At 35.1% G+C, this 22,473-nt stretch overlaps 1 non-coding gene across 1 annotated transcript; it reads right to left on the bottom strand.

Annotated features, from left to right (window-relative positions):
- Nucleotides 1-15,421: 15,421 nt before the first annotated feature.
- Nucleotides 15,422-15,547, bottom strand: LOC150012317 (small nucleolar RNA SNORA54). The gene has a single exon (XR_016511037.1). It is a non-coding gene; the product is annotated as a small nucleolar RNA SNORA54 (small nucleolar RNA).
- Between the last annotated feature and the right edge of the window lie 6,926 nt (nucleotides 15,548-22,473).

The following is a 22,473-nucleotide window of genomic DNA, read 5'->3' as shown; positions in this document are numbered from 1 at the left end:
TTGAGCTCTGGAGCCTGACTTCCCAATTTGAATCCTGATTCTGTCACTTATTAGTTGAGTGGCCTTGGACAAGTCATTTAAACTCTTTATGTCTAAAGTACCTTATCTGCAAAATGAGAAAAAATGTCTTAGTTTCTGAGGAATAACTCAAGTGTTGCATAAAAAGACAGCAACACATCATGCAGACTCCATTACCTATGATAAGTGTGCTTGTAATTATTTCTTTGTATAGGTTTATCTAAAAATATCTGGTGCATATTGACAGCAATGCTTTAGTCTTTAAAAAAGTTATAAAACAAAAGATAGCTTACTCAGTGTTTTATAATGTTAATTATATAGTTGCCCCCTTTTGTCATTTTAAAATATTCTCATGCTATTAAATATGTCATTTTTAAGTTTGATTCTCTGTGGCCTAAAAAATCCCTTTCCCATTCCATTACTTCAAATAACTTAAATCTCCTCAGTTTCTGTCTGGTGTTCTTAAACTAAATCCACTGAGGTTTTGGAAAATTCTTTCTGCTTTTTATACTTTTGGGGATTTTTTATTTGATATATGGTGAATTGACAGGCTGTTTGTTGCAATCTTGCTCACTTTTCTATCAATGGCTTATTTTCATTAAAAAGGGAACAAAGAAAATAAATAAACTTGTGAAACATTTTATTTTTGCCTTTTTTATCTCCTTTTATGAAAGACAATTTTGTATACTTCTCATTATAGTCTTATAAGAGACTTTGATAAAATGCCACAGTACTTTATAGTCAAACATGAAAAAGCTAGAACACTTTGCCATTGAAAAAGTCAGCATTTTCTATAATTCTTTGTGCCTTGTTTTTTTAAAGATTTCATGAACCTAGAGTGGAAACATTGCCTTTGTTTAGTTACAACAGAGTGCTATATTTGTTTCTTACTCTGTCAGAAATTGCTGACATGACAACTCTAGGGAGGACATGGTAAAAATGAGAATAGAAAAAACAATCCAACTCCCTGTATGAAATTAGATGTCATGTGCTCAATATTTAGGTTAAAAATATGATTTAAAAAAACTGAAAAGAAAAAATTGTATCCCAAATTTATGCAAATTAATTCTCATAAAAGTAACTGAGTAAATACAAATGGAAAACATGCATTTCTTGTGTTCTTTTTTGATATAAATATTGAAATATTAATTCTAGGACTTCAGAATTACAAAGCAAGTTACAGTTAAGATATTTGCTTTAATTCACTGCTAAAGGTAAAATTTGGCATTCTGTGGAGTACCTGACCTGTGAGAAATGGATGTACATGCCTAAAGGATGCAGAAGTGGTGCCAAGTTCAGGGTCAGTTAAATTTGAGGGAAACGTCAGCACTGACAAGCAGTAAAACTCTGCAATTTGTGTTAAAGGCTGGGTGTGGAGAAGGGAGTTGCTCAGATGGGTTGTGGGGTCCTTTAAATGAGAGAATACAGAAAGGAGGCTTTATATGGTGGAAATTAACTTTGTTACTATATTAAGCAGGAATATACATTGGTGAAGACACATTAATATTCAGAAACAGGGATCTTCCATAGATAAACTGGTGGCGTCAACAAGCAATAACTAATCCCTAACCCTTTGGGAAGAATAAATTGGTTAACTCATTCTTATTAAAGGAATGAATCTGAAAATAGATTTCCTTTCATTGCATCTTCAAATTAATTCCAGCCCAGAAAGCTAGAAAATAAAAGTCATTACTTGGTAGTCAGATTAAAAGGTATTTTGCCTTTCGAACTTATAAAACACTGAAAAGTCGTCATGCCTTGAGAAGTGTTGGGAAAAACCAGAGCAGTGCTGTCTAACAGAAGTATGGCAAGAGTAACAAAAGTGATCCATGTGTTGAATTTGAAATTTTCTAGTAGCCATATTAAAAGAATAAACAAAACAGGTAAAAATAATTTTCTATTCTATTTAATATATCCCAACATGTATAAAATATTATCATTTCAGAAGATAATCAATATAACCTTATTACTGATATATTTTACTTTTATATTTTATAGTTAGTCTTTGAAATTGAGTGTGTATTTTACCATTACAACACGTTTCAGTTTTGTCTAGCACATTTCAAATGCTCAAGAACCACATGTGGTAAGTGACCACTGTATTGAACAGCTTATGTCTAGGGAATAAACAGCCCATCACCAATCATTTCCTGTGTGGAATCCATGAAACAGAAAGAGAGATTTTGCCACTCTCACTGTTTGACAGTCATTGCTTAGTTAGGACTAAGCACTTCCTGTTTATATCAAGGCTAATTAAACATACTAGATGAATTGAAAAGATACTCTTATCTTGTCATCATATGTTTGCATTGATAGAGTAAAAACATTTACTAAAAAATTTAAGTGATTTAACTCAGAATGTACAGAAAGCATGACAAGTGCATTTTGCAAATGGTGTAACAGCTATCCTATGAAGACATTTCATTTATAGACGTTTACACAGAAAGCCATATCCTAAAAATTTCATTAGTAATATACTTTATATATGCATAAAGTATGTTTTAGTAAAATCTTAAAATAATATTTCCATCAGCTTCATTCAAACACTTTTACCAGCATACTACATAGAATAACACTTTTAATTATGTGTTATTAAAAGTGTTGTCTTTAGGGGACTTTTTAGGCAAGACTCTGAGTGGTCAGGAAGAGAAATCACCTCTACTATAGTTAAAACAGATGGGCATTACTGCCATGTGATCATGTTTTCTGAAGTGTATAGGATGCTCATATTGCTCATAACTGTATATACTGGAAAACATTGAGCTATCAGTGTCAGGTTCTATCTTTTTTTTATAACATTCTTCTCCACAAAGTGGGAGACCCTTGGATTGTTGTTAAAGACCCCACTTTTATCATATTGATAGTAGCAAGACTCATTAAATCAGGAGATCCTTGGGACTCTACCTTTAATCTTCTGATTCAGGAATTCTGCTTGGTTATCTACATCTACACTGACCTCTGCATTCTGTTAATGTTCTGATTTATACTAGTGCAGATTAACAACCTCAATTTTCAATGGTTTAGCAGCTTTCAATATAATTTATTGACAAGATATTATTTTGAGGGATTTATAGGTGGAACAACTTAATCTTCTTTTATTTCATAATTACTCCAGTAGAGAAGGCCTACAGAATTAAGAAATCTCATTTTCTGTCATTTTTGCTATGTTCTATTATTTTCCTGATTTTAATGCAAGTGTTAACATATACAAAAATAGATTTTCTAAACAATTCTCAAGTCAGCCTCATCTAATGATTTATAGCCTCAGAGTTCTACTGTCTTGTTCTATGCATGTATTTTTTCACTCATAGTTTGTGACTATTAGAGATTGGGGGGTAAGTACTAATTGGGTGTGTTACATTCTTCTTTTGTATAATACTGTATAACATACTACGAGAAATGTAGTACTGTTACTGTGTCAACTTTCCATGTAGAAAACATGTTACATATTCAGAGAGTTCAGTAACTTGCCAAAGGTATCATGAGTAGTAAATCTGTGACTCTGACTCCTTCACATATCTCTATCACTCTTGCCTTGTACATCATCTTTATTCTTTCTTTCCTTTTTTTTAGTTTTCATAAAACTTTATTATTATTATTATTTAGTATATTTTATTGATTATGTTGTTACAATAGTTCCAATTTTTCCCCTTTCCTCCCGTCTGCCCAGCACCACCCCTCCCCCAGAAATCCCCCGCAAGTCCATGCCCATGGGTTGTACATACATCTTTATTTTTTTTGAGGATAGGTTTATTAAAGCTGAGGGCAGTGAAACAAGGGCTTAGAATAGAAGGAGCAATAGGAGTGAGCCTAGGCAGGGCTGCTTTGGCTCTCTAGAAAGATTATAGGAAAGAAGTGAGCCATGCTGGGCTGCCTCGACTCACTGAGAAGTAAAAGTCATAGTGACAGAAGTGAGCCAAGGCTTGGCTGCTGTTAGCTCACTGAAAAGTCAGAGAAAAGGGGGCCTTGGAGACAGGCTCAGGAGGTTAGCCCAAAACAAGCCAATACTTCCTGCTGCTTCCCTGGCTGCAAGTCTCCCAGGACCCTTAGAGATTTGGAGAAAGAGAGGTAAAAAAGACACACCTAAAGAAGGAAGGCTCAGTCAGCTCTAGAGAAAGAGTGCTATTATTCTTGAGGCTTGCAATAGACTTCTTACATAGAACCTAGGATAATGCTTAAATAAAAAATCTAGATAAAATAATTTTAATGCCCAAATCCCTAAAAATGGCTTCTCTTCTTACTAACAGTCAAAAGTCAAAATTTTTACAATGATCCTCATGACCTTATTCATTATATCCTCTCTAATTTCATATCTCATCCCTACCAGCTTGCTAGCACATATCCTAGACTATTTGAAGCCTGAGATTGAAGCCAACATGAATATGTGAAGCAAAGAAATATACAAAGACTTGCACTTGGTGACAGAGTTTACTAGTTATACATTGTTAGATAACATACTATTTGGAGATTGGATGGCTTTAAACAATAATAATTGTGCAATATCTCTCACAGTTTTGTGGGTAAGGAATTAATGAGTCACCTGGCTGGGTTGCTTTCTCTAGGAAGTCTCTCATGTGGGTGCAGTTGCAGTCATATGGTGGCTAGTCTTGCAGTCATTTGAGGGTTTAACTAAAGCTACATGATTTGCCTCCAAGGATAGTGAGTTGGTACAGGCTATTGTGAAAGGTCTCAGTTTACCAAGAGATGGTCTTTCCCACAAGATGGCTTGAGCTTCCTCAGAAAATAGTGGCAAGTTTCCTCCAGAGTAAGTGATCCATAAGGCTAATGTGAGAGGTGCTGTCTTTTATGAACCATCTTGAAATTTTCACATGACTGTTATAATAGTATTCTATCAATCACATGAATAAGCCCTGGTTCATAATGGGAGGGCATGAGTACTAGAAGGCTAGAATTATTGGGAACCTCTTTGAAGCTGGCTACACATAAAATGAGTCTTAGGTAAAACCGTATGAAACTTTATCTGAATTATCCCTGTTAACCTAGTTTAGGCTGAGTCTTATGTCAATTTCAATACTCAGAATCTTAACTGATTCATTGATTGATCAGTTTAAAAGCTTTCAATCACAGGGATGACCTAAGTTTTAAATTATTACAAATACAGAGATATTTAAGAGTTCACCCCTTTAACCCTAAAATAAAAGATGACTAATGGTTAATCATTTGATTACCTTGAGGATAGTCAGATTTATTTTGCTTGAACTATATGAGTGAAATAGCATGACTTAAAATAATTAAAGATATGATTAGGCTTTACGTTTGTTTGTGCTTTTGAAAGGATATGTGGAGTTAAATTCCCTTAGGTTACATGATGGCAAAAATTGGAATAAAACTTTATGGCCAAGTTATATTAGTTTTTAATAATGCTTATTCTTGTGCAAATAAATCTTGTTAGCTTGGAGCATGGAAGCTTGATATTTTTCATTTCTCTGCTGCTTTTGTTAGGTGTTATGTTATAAACTAGTTATTCTACTGTCAAAAATTATGTAAGACCTCTCAGTTCTGATTAAACATAGTTTTATTGCTTTAAGACAAAAAAGATGACTCTTGGTGACTTTTTAGAACAATCTTCATGTTTTTTGTAAAGCTGTATATATTTTTAATAAATGTTTTTTACACATTAAAGGGAATATTATGAAATTTACTATGAAGTAGATGTGAAATGCAAAAAATATATAAAGAAAAAAGATATATTTACTTAATATTTAAAAATTTTAGCTTTTTAGTTTATTACTTTTTACTTTTGATGAAACACTTTTTGACTCTCCACAACTGAACAAGCTATCTTGTTAATGCTATGGCATGAACAGTAAGGTGCCAAGATTTAAATTAACTAGATAGAGAACTACTTTAAAAGTTTTAATTTTTTAATGATGTAATAATTGCAAATGTCAAAAACTAAAATGAGCCTAAATTGTGCCTCTCTCTAGTTCATTATGTTTTATATTTTCCTTTCATCAAAACTCTGTTTTGGGTATATTCTTTTAATCATTTAATATGTTTGCTTTTGTAAATGAAATTAAGGTTTTGGCAAATGTACAAAAGAGGCCAAGAAATTACTGTGAACATGAAAGCAGACATTTAAAAAACAGTCATTTTGATAAATTTGATAGCAAGAGAGCTAAATCTACCAAACTTTTCATGGAAAAAAATGTGTAGGAGAATATGAGAGGTTCCTTTAGCCAGCTCTAATTGAAGATTTACATAAAACAAAGAAGGTAGACGGTATCATCATTATAATTCTTCCTACTTAGCAAACAAATGTACTGGCAGTAAATAAACAAGGGCATATGTCTATAAAAGATGGAATGTAAATGAGCACTTTCTAGAATTTCATGTAGAAAGAAATAGTAGGGGAGAGAAAGGGCCATTTAACACAATTTAGAGATATCCTATGTAAAACAATAATTTTGGTAGAAATTATATTTACAGTAAGAGCCCTAAGTTTTGAAGTTGGTAAATTTTTTCCCTTTCTTGTAGGACAAGCTTTTCGGAATCCTACTTCTAGCCACAGATCCATGATACTCCTTGTGATTCCTCATTTAGACTTGAACCAGATTACCCAGAGTCAGGTGGAAAGATCTATCAGCTAGTCAGGCAGCTCTCAGAAGCCCCTGTTCACAAAGGACCATATAACCTGGTTGGTAATATAATGAGATGAAGAAAATCGTTTTTATCAAAACCGCTTTAAAGGACAAGTCTGCACAGTGAGCTTGCTTCTTATGTGAATCGCCTTCCCAGCAGGATGGTTACAGTCACCATTAGGCTTTTGTTTGATGGGAATCTGAAAGCTTTAGGCTAGTCCAGATGTCCTTGAATAACAGTGTGAGACAAAACTTTTCATTCTCTTCCCTTCTTCCACATGATACTCAAACTGTCCTCTAAATATTTAAAAAAATATATAAAAAACTTCAATTTAATGTGGTCTCAAAGTTTAGCCTATTTGTGGACTCTCACATCCAGTCCACCTTTGTCTACATGGTTCATCAGTTGCCTCATCTCCCACCTCTGGCATTTTATATCCTCTTTTCTTGTTTTATTTTGTTTCCTTGACATTCATCATTAATGTACCATGTTTACACACCCACCCATGCTCATACATACGCATATAAAGATTTCTATCTGTTCATTGTTTTATCTGCAATGCCTAAAATAATACTAACACATAGTAGGCACTCAATAAGAAAAATAATAAATATTTATAATACATGTTGCTTTAATAAATAGAAATTCATTTTGCTAAGGATGGCTAGTAATGAGCTCTAAATTTAGAAAGCATATAACATTCCAGAAATTTTCTAAGTTTTTTTTCTGTTTTAAAATTTCAGAATTCAAGATACTCATACAAACCTCTTTTTATAACTCATCTCATGCTGGCATTTGCAAGGTTTATATGAAGCCACAGAATAAACATCGAGTGGCTTCCAGTTTGATTGTCCTTAACCTGTCAAAAATTCTTACCCATGTCCCTATCACTTGTGTCTCTGGTCTATATTGTGGAGACAACCATTCCACCTCAGTCATCCATCAGAGGGACTAGGCTGTTGTCATATGGTCTGGACAGACCAGAGTGTACTCTCTTTTGACAGAGAAGAAATGACAGGGCTGAAATGCTCAGTTACTTATCTAACTTACCATCACACAAGTAATTTCTTCTACCATGAGAAGAAATGTTTGTGTGCATGTGTGTGTGTTTGTGTGTGGGGTGGGGGTATTAGTTGAAGAGATGCTAAGGAGCTTACTTTAGTGGAAATCTCATCATGGATATCTAAGGTCAGAAAAATGGTGGTCATTACTATTTCTGACCATGTAACATTCCCCAACCTTTCTAACCCCTTAAGCTACATTATTTAATTTGTAGTGACACAGAGCCAAAGCTTTCACTGAGATGGAGTACTACCGATAGCTTATCAAAATAGTACTGTTTTTACACGTGTGATCTATTAACCTGATAACAAATATTTGTACTCTATTTGTCCCTGGCTGGTTTGGCTCAGTGGATTGAGCGTCGGCCTGCGAGCTAAGTGTCGCTGGTTCGATCTTCCAGTCAGGGCACATCAGAGAAGGAAAACTCTGATTCCAAAAAACCTCCGCTGCTTTGCGGCATACCTCTTCAGGGGAAAGGCTAAGGGAGTAAACCCCGACAGAAAATCCGGAGCCGGAGTCCCTAAGGCGGTTTGACGTTGTAGTCAACACCGGCAACTCCTGCGGCGCACCTGAAGCCAAGCTGTATTGACTCCGTCTTTCCCTTGGATCCCTCAGCTGCGTAGAGAGGGGGGGTCTGCTGCATGGGCAACAGCAGACCCTCCATATCACCCTGCCCAGGCTCTGTAGCTTCAGCTTCACTGGAGAGGACACTCCAGCGTCATCGCAAGATGTCGATTCAACACGGGAGGAGACAGATACTGTGTCACTCCCGAGTCGGACTGCACAGCCATTCTCAGCGGTGCAGATAGACTCTTAAGAAGCTACACCATCGTCTCTCGAGGCTCTGTAGCTTCAGCGGACTGCACAACCATTCTCGGCGGTGCAGGTAGACTCTTAAGAAGCTACACCATCGTCTCTCGAGACGGACGGCTGCCGATGATTTCTCCTTGAAACACTGGTGAATGGTTAAGTGGCCTTAAATACTATAACATGGGTCATATCATTATAATAATTAACTCAAGTTCCATTGTACCTTAGACAAAATTATTGATCCTTATTCTGTTTCTAATAATAATGCTTCATAAATATAAAACTATAAAATATAGAAGGGGGTCAAAGGGTCAGTTTGTGACAGGTGGAGTTTGTATTGGTATAAGCACCTTTTATTACTTTATTTCTGCTCTATGACATTCTCTCCACTTCCTTCAAGGTTTAGTGGGTTAATTATCTTTAATTTCAACTTAGATAATAGATATTTGCTACAGAATGCTTTTCTTGAACCTCTTTGGCTTGGTTAGTGCCTCTTCTGTTTGAACCTTTCTTCCTTTTTTAGCCCATAGCATATTGTACTTCTATTAAAACACCATTCATATCATAGGAATAAAATCTAGTTTCATTGTCTGACTTCTTCCCTTAATTGTATGCCCTATGAAGGCATATTTTATCATGTTTACTTTGTTCACTATTTTATTTCCAATTTTTAGCATGGCTGTTCTGTCTTTAATGTACGAGGTATGTCCAGAAAAAGTCCAGCCATTGTTAATATAACAAGAATGGTTTGCATAACTTGGCAGCCAAGGAGAGTGGACTGGAATACACATGTGTGAACAATGACTACTGTATGAGTCAGTGGGGATGATAGATGTCATTGAGTGAGCATGTATACTGTGTGGCTGTCACATTGAAAATGACTGAGTAAGTAGAGCAATGAATCTGCTTCAAATTCTGTGTTAAGTTTGAACATTCCTCTGCAGAAACTATGTGGATGATTCAGAAGGTCACAGCTATGGGCAGCTGGTCATTAGAAGCTTGATCACAACGAAGTGCCTGCTCACGCATCACATCTCATGCAGAGTTTTTCAGCGAAACATCAAAATTCAGGTGACTCAACCAGAGGCAGGTTGAGGTCGGTTGAGGCCCGGGTGCAGAAGAAAATATTGGGCCACTTAAAAAAAAAAGTGAGACAGGGCAAATAAATATATTTATTTATACACACAGAAAACTATTTTTAAAACCATAAATGAAACAAGTACATATGCACAAACTAATTTACATCCCTGCATATTTGTGTATATCGAAAGTCTGCACTGCAGGAGAACCTTTGTAAGTACAAAGTAGCAAATATGATTCTATTGCTTTGATGAGTAGTAGCGCAGCCGCACGGGGCCTGCGCAGCATAGTATGTGTATAGTATGCAGCGTAGTAATGAAATAATGAAAATAAGTGAATATAAACATACTATCAGGTTTTACTGCCAATTGTAAACTTGTACATAATTAAAATTGCACATATGAAACCAAATTTGATGTCCTTAGAAAAAAGTGTAAAGTTGGGGGGCCCTTCAAAAGTCGGGGCCCAAGTGTGTGCCCAGTGCACTCACTGGACACAGCCTCTGGACTCAGCCCCCTATAGTCCAGATTTGGCACCTGGTGACATCTGGCTTTTCCCAAAACTAAGATCAGCTTTGAAAGGGAAGAGAGTTCAGACTGTTGATGAGATTCAGGAATATGTTATATGACAGGGCAGTAGATGGTGATTGGGAGAACTGAGGCCCTGTTGTCTTTTGTACAATGTTTCTTGTATCTTGTATCATCTTCCATAGATGTCTGTTTTGCATATTACATGACTGAATACCATCTGGACAAACCTCATATTTTTGTCAAATGAATGAATGATTGATTCTAAAGAATATTAGTTTTTAAGTCTTCCTGGCATGGACCTTTAGATTTGATATTTTGAAATATACAGGCTGTTCAGATTGTTTATTACTCTCACAAGCAGCTGCTATGGTGACATGCACCCAGGTTGCCACTTATTAGAGGGTTTACTCCACCCTGGAAATGTCTAGGTGTACCTCTAGGAAGCTTAGTCAGCTGTAGATCTTCCCTTTTTCTTTACCATGCGAGTGATGTGATTTAGAGGATCATGATCAAGTGAAGATCTAGATCAGGGCTTTTTATGTGGAGTTTATGAAAATTCCTTCAATTGTATACAAAAGAGAACAAACAACTAATCTTAACAGTAATAGAAATTTCAATAGAGTAAGACAGAAAAAACATGAAGACAAAACCAATCAGAAATTAATGTACAGGTGTCTATTCTACTTTCTATCCTGTGTGGTTTGAGACTCTGTGTTTTTCTTAAAATTTACACCTGGGAGAAGAAAGTTCAAAGGGGCCATGTCCCTCCAGACTTTTTAAAATGTATGACTGCATTTTCCACCAGCCTGCCACTGCCACTGCTGCTGCCGCCACCACACTGCATCCTTTCCACCAGGCTCCACCCCTCCTACCTGTGTGGATGAGTATTTCTTTATATCTCTGTTTGTTGGACTTCCTTGCAGCTTAATTTTCTGGAACTTCTGGTTTTCTCTAGTTTTGAGGTAGTTGTATTTCTTCTTAGTTGTGGAGGGAGACCCAGCTTGTCTGTCTAGGCCTCCATCTTGGTCAGAAGTCCTCTTTTTCTTTAAATGACTCTGCCTTTACCTGAGCTCCCCAAATCAAAAGAACATCCAAAATCCTTTGCTGCAAGTAAAGTTAATTAGCTCTGGACTGGTGATATCATACTGAGTTAATTATTACCACCCTATACATATAGCTTACAACATCAAATATTAATAAATATTTCAGTATCTGTAGTTTCCTGAAACAAATTGTTGTCTGAATTAAATGTAGTGAAGTTTATGTATTTTTAATACTTCTGAGCATAAAATATGGTATATCTAAGCTATTTTACTTCAGAGAGAAACTTTCCAGATTTTGAATCAAGTAAGTTGTGTGATCAGTGAAATATCTTAGACAGAATAATTGTGTATTTGTGAGAAGAATGAACTGGTAAAGGGAAACCTGGGTTTTAGGAAAACTAATTAGAAGGCCATGCTAATAACAGGTAAAGCGTCATGATATTTGCACTCTTATTTTTGCAGAGAGACTGGAAAAAGGGATCAATATGAGAGATACATTGGGAGTAAAATTGATGAGTCTTGACAAATAGCTAAATGGTGCTTTGGGAACAAGTAAGTCAAACATAATTTTCAAGTTTTGAGGCTGTCTGACAAAGATAGATGATGGTTCTTTTTATTTTGACATGAAACACAGCTGCCTGGCTCAGTCTTATTGAATCTGAAATATAGGCATTGAGTAACATTCTTTAGCAGAGTTAAAATGAAGCACTTCTATGTGTAAAATTTCCTTGATTCTCTGTTACGTAGGCAAAAGACTGAGTCGTGCTGTTTGATGGCAAATCTGTGTCCAAGAGTGAAATGCACAGATAGCATTTATGCAAATAGTTACAGTGAGAACTTTATGGACAAGATTTTTAGTACATTTTTTGCTTGAAAGTACTAATAAATCAGCTCTATACAAAACCTCTGTCCTGATACAATACCTTCCCTTAAGGTAATAAGGATGCTTTCCTCATTTATTACTTGTCTAAGCTGTAACCTTTGTAACTTCCCCTGAGTCAACTTCCAATTTGGGTTTTAGTGTGATGATTTATGTATCACATTATTAAGTATTTTGTATAAAATATACACTTTACTCAGTATCTCCTAAAGTCATTTTAGTTAGAGTTTTTCCCCTCCAGTCTTTCTTTAAATATGAAATTAAGATAGCTCAAAATAAAGGAACAAAAGGCAATTTTCTTTTGGCTCCTAAGGGTACTACAATATTTTCTCTGTAGGTTGGAAAAGGAACAAAAAACCTGACTTTCCTCTTTTTATAGTGATTGAAGGCCAGTTTTTCAAGTCAGGCTAAAATCCATAGGTGGTTTCTCACCGTGACCTTGGGACTGACCCCTGGCTTAAGAATTCAGGAGGGGAGCTAAATGTCTTTGAAACAGTTTATTAAATTAGGCCATTAGCTATGAATATAAAGTGAAGCAGAAACTTTATATGTAGAAGATATTCAAGAATTGTTGGTAGAAGAAGAAACTGATGAAGCAATTTTGGTGGAAATGACATTTGGAATGTACCAAGATAACTTAGGGGATGATAGCACTGATGAGAATGAAGAAGTTAAACAGTTTACTCTAAAAAGCATAAAGAAAGACCTAGATTTAGCTAAACAGAGTCATATTTCTTAAATGAAGATCCTTGCACTGAAAGAAACACAAAGTTTAAGAGAGAACTTCAAAAGTGCTTATCATCATATAACAAAATTTGTAAAGCGCTCAGCTAAAAGCAAGCAATCTAAAGTAACAGATTTTTTGTAAAAAGTCGTAGGCAGCCGTCCGTCTCGAGAGACGATGGTGTAGCTTCTTAAGAGTCTATCTGCACCGCCGAGAATGGCTGTGCAGTCCAACTCAGGAGTGACACGGTATCTGTCTCCTCCCGTGTTGAATTGACATCTTGCGATGACGCTGGAGTGTCCTCTCCAGTGAAGCTGAAGCTACAGAGCCTGGGCAGGGTGATATGGAGGGTCTGCTGTTGCCCATGCAGCAGACCCCCCCACCTCTTCTCAGCTGAAGGGTCCAAGGGAAAGACGGAGTCAATACAGCTTGGCTTCAGGTGCGCCGCAGGAGTTGCCGGTGTTGACTACAACGTCAAACCGCCTTAGGGACTCCGGCTCCGGATTTTCTGTCGGGGTTTACTCCCTTAGCCTTTCCCCTGAAGAGGTATGCCGCAAGGCAGCGGAGGTTTTTTGGAATCAGAGTTTTCCTTCTCTTATGTACCCTGACTGGAAGATCGAACCAGCGACACTTAGCTCGCAGGCCGACGCTCAATCCACTGAGCCAAACCAGCCAGGGTATATATATATATATAGTGCATTCATAGATATTAACCCAAAATTTTTAATTATGAAAAAATTCTAATATAATAAAAGCATTTTGAGTCCTTAATAAAGTTATCAGTTTAGTTTAACAGTTATTCCTGCTCTCTCTCTGATCATTTGCAAGTATAAAGTTTTTTAAAGGGCATAGTTACCAGAATACACATTTTCCAACAGAAATATGAAATGAACCTTGAAACTAGGCACCAGGATTAGTCCACAACAGACAACAGAAATCAGAGAAGTGGAATCTGGCAAGAACCTTCCAACTTTGCCACAAGGCAAGGAGATAAATTCACCAAAAATTATTCAAGGGGCAAACCAACAAGCAAATCAACTTTTGTAAAGATAAGTGCTGTGTAAGACTAGAAAAAAATAAAGTTTAATGTAATAATAAAATATAGATGATAATAAATAGAATAATAAATTGTTTTTAGACAAAAATATTTGTTATTCCCCTAAGCAACAACTAATATTTAATGACTCTTGAAAAGTTCTTGAGAAATGCTAATGAAATGTCTCAGTACTAGTAGTCAGGAACAAAAGGACAAGCGCATGATGGACACAGTGGGGGAAGAAAGAGAAGTCAAGGTATTTGGGAAAAGTGAGAACAATTTGAAGCAAAATGGTTTAAATTAAATATTTAGTGATAGACTGGTATTTAGATAATATTGACTTAAAAGTTATAAGAAAGTATAGATGAAATGATACAAAATCTGGAATTTTCTTCAGAATAATAAAGGAATGGAGAATGGGTGAGGATATGGGAGAAACAAGTGTGACCACTAGTAGACAGTTGCTGAAACTAGATGATGGCTACATGGAGGTTTATAATATCTTTCCAGTTTTTTAATATATTTAACATGATCCAAGATAGCTTTTTAAAAAATAAATTAATTAAAACGAGTGAAAAATAAGGGAAAAATAGGTAGTGGGGACAATAGAGACACATAATTAAGGTGTTTATATAATTTGTCCAAACTGGGATATGTTGGGAATATTAGGGAGCAAAATTAATAATTATACTGGTACAGGCCTAAGCCAGTGCTGTCCTGGGCAGTCTAGGTTATATGGTCACTCTACTTGTATCCAGCAGGTTTCAAATACCAGTCTAATGTGATTTAAGATTTGTTGCAAAAACAGGAAATGGAGAAAACGACTTGAAATGAGAACATTTAGATCATTAGCAACCAGCTGTTTTCTACATCCCTGTGAAGAACCAGTCCCAGATCTTTGCCGTAACCACTGATCCTTCTGGACCAGAATTCACAAGCTGGTGGCCTGAGTTGGATCCAGCCTGCAGATGTGTTTGCTTTGGCCTGCAATGTTTCGGGTTACACAGTGCTTTTCTTAAAACTTTGAGTTTGTTCCCAACATTTCCAAGCTGAAACGTGTCATGTTAAAATTCACATTTCTAGCTTCTTTTAAAAGGACTTTGGAGTATTAAGAATAGGCAGATCTTCTCACGTGGCAACAACTGACTAGAGCAGAACATTCTCTCTTTGGTCGAGCTCAGGCCTTAACTTCTCCCCAGTGATTTCTAATGGTGGGCTGCTTTGCTTGGTTCCTTCTTTGCCTCCTACAGATACTTGACTTTCCAACATTTGTACTAGATCAAGCTGTCTTCACCAGAACAGTAAAAGTGAAGTTGGCAGCAGACACTGTCATTTTACAAACAATAGAAAATAGAAATCAACAAAGCCAAAGAATTAATATGAAAATTCCTGAAGATGTGCAGAAGCTAATTCTATTTAGAAAATTACTCTGTAATTTTTCTATAGTTTGATCATTTCACAATTCCCAAAGTACTTTAGTCTGAACTATATCAGTAGGGCGCCCAGAAATTCTCTTACTAAAAAAGACAATAGCCAATCTCCAGCCCACTGGCCAAATGCACATTTAAAGGTCCCAGCCCAATCACTGCTACCTACCCTGTTCCTTTCTTTTTTTTTTTTTTTTTTCTCCTCAGAGCTTATCTCCAAGACCTGAAACTGAGAGCCACCAGCCAGCCAGTCAGTCATGTGTCACTGGATCTGCTGTAGCACTGGAATGGAACCCATCAGCCACAGCAGACTGACAGGTCACGAACAGTGCTCTACCCTGTTCCTTTCAACAAGCCAGGAACATCACTCGGTATGTAATGGTTAGCAAAATCTTTATTAATTATAAGCTTCATAAACAAATTGTCAGCCTTCAGTGCAAAAAAAAAAACCAGAGAGCTATAGTTGGCTTCATAACCAGTTTCTAGGGACACACATGCTTTGAAAAAAATGTTATTGGCAAAAGTATCTAGGGACTGAACTAGTATCGCTTTGTGAGGTGAAGAACTGTTTGCCTGCATGGTGTTGGTCCTAATCAAATGAAGAGAGTTATCAGAAACCACTTTCAGAGACTTTATTTCCTATTGGTTTCCACTATGAAATCTCTGCCACAACCTGAGTGATGTACACTCCTTGTCCCTACAGAGACTATTCAAAATGCTTTGGTCTCTCCCACTATCTCTGGATTTCCACTGAACATTTCATCTGTATTAGTGTTTTAGGGTAGGGATGATTGATGTTCTTGGTACTAAAACAGAAGAGTTAATATCTATTTAGAGAATCATCTTAAACATTTTGTGGTCATTTATATAATTTAAAATTAGGCAATGATTAAGATATATAGGCCAGAACTATAAAAAATAGTGTGAATCTCTAGCACATACTGCTTTATAAAAACATTGCAGAGTACATAATGTTATCATTTCACTCATTCCATAAATCATTAACTTCAATTCCTCTCCTGCTATTGTCTTGCTCAGACTCATTTCAAAGAGATCTTTATCTCCACCATCACAACTCTCTGACTATCAAACCACTAATAAACTCTTTATTATTGAATTAAATAATCACTTTTCTGTCTGTCCTCATCTGACACAGATGATCACTCCTTTCTTCTTATAACTTTTTCTTCACTTGGCTTGCTGGGTATCACCCTCTCCTGGATTTCCTCCTTTCTCACTTGTTGCTTCTCAGTTTCTTTTGCAGGTTCTTCCTTGTCTCGATTAACTCTGAACATGAAGTGTCCAAGGCTTGGATCTTATACAAGGGAGGATCCTCCCCCTAAAAATAATCATCTTCTGGAGGATGGACCCCTTGCAGTACAGGGTTTCTCTGATAGGTGAGAGTTCCAGAAACCCTTCTATATCAATGCACAAACTGGCATTAGAGAGAGGCTGCGTTCAGCTTCAGTGAATTTTTTTTTTAAGACTCTTCCAACATGTTTTCCCACCTCATGATGGGTGATTTATTTTGGGACCCATCCTTGTACCTCTCCTCTGCTATTTTTATGTTAATTTCTAGGTAGTCTTATTTAGTCTGTTGAATGTTGTAAAAAGTAGATCATAGAAATCAAGATAATGCTGAAGAAATTTCAGAGGATGAGGGTATCTTGTCAAAAAGAAAACACATTTGATTAATGGAGCTTAGTAGTGATGATGAAGAAAACATTACTTAATTCATATTAATATGTAATGCTTTTGATGAAACTGTTTTAATAAAGATATTCCTCTTAATTATAAAAATATGATAGTATATATTTTTTAATTTTTGGAACCTAATCTCCCTTTTTGTATTAGTTCTTTGTTTCATATAACACGGATTTGCATAAAACAGCATTGGTTAGGAACCTAACTACTGTGTTATATGGGAGTTACCTGTACCTCAAAAAAACTTATCTCTCATGAACTAGTCTAAATTAGAAATCTTTCATTTACCTGTTATGCTCGGTAACAGTGAAGTGACATTCTGATGACCTCTGTTATAGCAGTTGTTGCCTAGTAGCTCATCCGCGTAACTTTCTGGGTCCCTGATGATTCTTGGATGATCTTATTAAGGACAAGGCTTTGTCTCTCTTTATTATTACTGCCTAACTGCCTAACTTAATCTTTGGTACAGGATTTGTCAATATTTATTTGTTGTATGAGTCTATTATTATTTATCATATATATGTGAATATATATATGCATATATATATATATATATATATATATACCAGATTATATGGTTAGCAATTTATGTAGTATCACATTTAATGCACATAATTACTCAAAAATTTAGCATTATTGTTCATATTGACATTTGGAGAAACTATAGCTCAAAGAAATGAACTTGCTCAGGGTTATATAATTTTCAAGAAGCTGAGCTACTTTATCTGATGTCAAAGTTCATGCTCTTAACCACTATACTAAAATTACTTGATAACACCTTTATTTTTTCTGATTTCTGACTACAGTATCAAAATTTATACTTTAAATGATGTTTAAATGAATTGATTTTTTTCAACGTGTTTCTTATACATTATTCAATGATCTATTTATGAGTCTTCTGGTCCATAACTGACTATTTGATTTATGCATGTCAAGATATCAGTTTTAATAGAAATGAACTGTCAATAAAACTGTCTTTATTCTACTTTGAAAGTTTCAACTTTTAAGAAAATTATATTATTTTAATGGTAATTTATTGACAAAAATAATAAATTATTCATGGGTAAAATATATATCACTTCTATACAGATAATAACAATAGCTACTGCCATGCTAATGACCTGTCAAGTATATTTACAAATGTTATCCTTTCACAGGGGAGAGGAGAGGAACTTCCATATTAACTAAAAAATTGTTTGAAATATATACAAATAATAGGCATTAGAGTGAGTAAAGATTGCTAACTGGTATTATTTTCATGGTCCTGGGGAATAGTGTTATTTTTGCCTAACTATATGGTGGGCTAGAGTTACAAAACTCACCCATAAAAGTAAAGGTTCTCAGTTATCCCTTCCTAAAAATCACTTCCCAATGATGAAGTTGAACTGTGCTTAGGGAAAGATGGAGTTGGCACTTCTGCAATGCTTATTGTGTACTTTACTGCGGACTTCTGTAGTTTTAAAATTATTTCAGAATGAAAGTTTCCTGAGCTTTGAGGAATCCACTTTTTCTTGAAATATCTTATGTATAATTTCTCTATTAAATAAATATACACAATATCAATTGAGGGAAGATAAAATCTGTTTCTTATGTAAAATTATTTGAAAATATGTAGTGTTGTGTATATGTGTATGAGTTTACACATTCATAATAATAGTGTTTACTTATTAAGTTATCCAGCCTTGGGATATTGGCTTAATGTATGGTATTATGAAAACATCAAATAATCATTGGTGATAAATCATCTTGAAAGTAATCTTGAATTAACATTTATTTAGTGCCTATTTGAGCTTAATACAAAGAGAATTAAGTAGACATGATCATTGGCCTATAACACATAAATTCTAATAAACATAGAAACTGAATAGAAATGTAAAAGAACATACACATTTTTATAAACAGGTCTAGGGAAAAAATAATGAGAACTAAAGTGATAGATAAAATGTCATTACTACTCCAGTGTGTCTTTCCATGGCTGTTGCACTGGAATTATGCTAATAATTTCCTCAGTGGTCCAGGCTGGCTTAATATTTGGCAGTTTTATAACATGTTTCTTCTGTTTCTTTCATTGCTGAACCTTTTTAGATAAGATTCAAAGGGAGTCTGCCTCCTTTATGTTTTCAGTGTTAGAAAGGACTTCAAAGGTTATTCTTATTTCTTCCTACTGCTCATTGAGGAATTATTTCCCTGCATTACCCTTTACATGGCCATTCAGTATTTCATTTAAAAATTATATTAAGTACCTACTCTGTGTAAGGTATTGAATTAGGTATATACTTCCTGTAACTGAACTGCAACCTTTTTTTTTCTCTTGGTTCAAACCCTGTTACTTAAGAAAAGATATGTCTCTTTGAAATTTTTACCACTGCTTCTGATTAACTTTGAGTCTGAAACAATACAAAATATTACTGTTCACACACATCTATGAATAAGATGGTTAATTTATTTTTATGCTATACCAATTTAAATGTCAATTTTCCTCATAACACATACTTCCAAGTTTACTTCAGTGAGTACCTTGCCATTATCAATATCCTTTTGTGGCAGTAATCCCTAGGACTTGGCATAATATTGCACATATGCTCTGAACAGAACATAATTCAAAATGTTCCTTCTTGACAAAGGGCTTGAAATTCTTATCAGTTTGAATAATTTTATATTTCTCTTTATTTCTCTAAAGAGGATATAATTCTAAACTTCTGTAATGGGACACAAATAATTTGGGGGAATGCTCTCCACTTATATATACCTCACTACTTATTCAACTTCTGTCATGTTTTGTCATGGTGCCTGATGTTAGTAAGAATTCCTGTATTAGAATTTGATGTTAAAACATTAATTAATCATATATACATGTCTTGAATGTGTTTTAACAAGGAACTAAATATTTGGAGGAACAAAAACAATCCAAAGGCACTGTGTTAGCCAAATGTGAAGGGTATGAAGAGGTTCTGGGTTTGGTCAAAATCTATAAGAGATGATAAAGAGGTCCCCAGAGTTTGCTTTTAGTCAAAAATGGCAAAGTATGGTAGAATTTCAGTGAACATGAAGGCTTGAAGATTAACTGTAGTGGATTGTCTGCAAAGATGGCTGCCAGAAATTATTTTTACTCCTGCATATGCATAATATTTCTCTCACATAGAAGGGAATTCATTTCCTCTTTTCTTGAGTCTGGGCTTACTTTGACTTCACTTGAGAAGAAGAATATGATAGATGTAACATTGTACAACTTTTGGCCATCATGTTAAGAGATCTTGTAGTTTCCACTTTTATGTTTTGGAAACCAGCATTTATTCAATGAAGTCCAGGATCATCTCAGAAAGTTATATAAAGAAAGAGAAACCCTGAGGCATTAGAGATAATAAAAGAGGAAAGAGGCCCTTGAAGAAGAACAAAGATCCCCAATGAAAAATTAATACAAAGGCCAACTTCCTTTCCTTCCTCACCCAGTAGATGAGTATGTGAGGCCACATTGAATAATCCAGCAATATTAGAGCCATTCAAACCATCAACACATGGGGCAAGATGAGTTACACAGCTTTTGGCATATTCTGTATATGCTGGGTGGGGAGCATGTGCAGATAACTTTTCTTTTCAGTTGGCCATTTTGACCATGAGTTTTAAGCTTTGTTTTAAGGACATGTTCTAGTAAGTTATGAGCTTGTTTTCCAGAACTTATGAAGCTTTATTTTAGTCCTATGCTGTGATTAAAGAAAAATGAATCTATATTTGTGTAAGCCACTGTCTGTTTGGAGTTTCCAAATCATGCTACTGACAAAGACCCTCCTGACAAAACTTTAGATTCCTCTGAGCCCCCTTTTTAATTTTGGCCTTCTGTGTCTGTCCTGTTCTGCCAGGCCTGCACTGACCAGTTTTAGCAAAAATTCTAATTCTGTTTAACAAGAATCCCCGTACTCTTGATATGTGATGACCCACACTTTCTGATCGAGTTCCTCATCTTCCACTTTTGATGTGTGATTCTCTGACCTGCCTCCAGCAAAGATCTCATTGTCAATTTAGCAAGAATAACCCTACAATTAATGTCCTGTCTTAATAATTTCCCATCTACTGACTCCTTTACTCTGTTCCTTAGCTGTAAATCCTCAGTTATCTCTGCTGTATTTGTAACTGAGCCCTATCTCTTTCCCCTATTATGATAGTCTTGACATTGATCACAATAGTTATGTATAATATCTTTTTTCCCATTCTACCATGCATCAGAATAATTTTATTAACACTACCAATTCTAATATTTTCTGATTCAGAGGCCTTCCTTAGAAAATAACTTTGTGGCCTCAGTGATTATCAGGCATCTGGCCTAGGTTAGGATGGGCGGTTTTATTTTGTATTTTTTGTTTTTATTATTTGTGTTAATGGGACTCATAAGCCTATGTATCACCATCAATAGGAAATAACTTATTCTTTTACTGAGAAGATAAGGGAAGTGATTCTGTATACAAAAGTCTTTTACCATCTACTTTTCCAATAAGTGGATTTCTCTTTTAAGAACTAATTGTTCAAAAAAAGTGTATTTTTAGTGGCCTGGTACATATTGTGGAGGTAACTAGATATTTAAAAATGTGCAAAGAAAAATATGTTTTTTTTTTTTTTTTTGTCTCACACAAATTTGGAATATCTATTCACTTTACTAATTTTCTGGAAATTTCCCCTCCAGTGTAGTCACCATCACCAATAAAAAGCCAATTTGTTTGGTCTTGGCTCAAAGGCATAAATTTACAGAATTCACTGCACCATTTGGGATTTCTTTTGTGTTGTTTCTCTTTTCTTTTTGTTCTTCACAGTTTTTGATAGGCATGGCCTTATATTTGATCTGGAAAAAATTAAAAGCCTGGATCCTAAGCAGAATAAGCTCCATGGTGTATTTAGGAGAATTACATGGAAGTAATGCTACTAGGTCAAAGTAATAAAATTACAAATTTAATTTTAAACAATAAAGTTCTATGTCAGTAAATATTAATATCATTGAGATGTCAGAGGTTCAGTTGGGAAATATTTACACTTCTTAGAAGAACTTGCCATTTTATTACCAGAAATATTCTATCAATATCCTAATTTTTAAAGGAATCATAGAATCATGTAAACATGTGAATACGAATATATACTATAGTAGATTAAGGGAAAGATTATTTAAATCTTTCCCTTAAGATAACAGATCTAATTATAGATATCACTAATTATAGCATAAGTTAAAAAAATATGGGAAATAAAAAGGAGTACATTTGGAGACACATATTGGGAGCAAACCCCATAAAGATGCTAATTGTTAGAAAAATAAAGTCACTTATCTCAGTAACAGTGAGAAAAAAATAATCTGATGATATGTGTAGACAAAGTTTATTATGAACAGACTTAGTTTTTTCAACAATGGCTATTAACTGTTGTTTTAGGAAATCTTTGTTGAAAGGCCTAGAGAATATTTGGAACATAGGCAAGAAATGTATTTCTAACTGTTTTACAAGATTAGAAAACTAGATGAAAGGATCATGGAATGCAACAATGCCAGACTGCATAGTGGTCTTGTAATAAAGAATTAGA

Source organism: Furipterus horrens, unplaced genomic scaffold, assembly GCF_987537825.1.
Source record: "Furipterus horrens unplaced genomic scaffold, mFurHor1.1.pri manual_scaffold_4, whole genome shotgun sequence".
Lineage (NCBI taxonomy): Eukaryota > Metazoa > Chordata > Mammalia > Chiroptera > Furipteridae > Furipterus > Furipterus horrens.
This window is presented reverse-complemented; position numbering and strand designations above follow the sequence as displayed.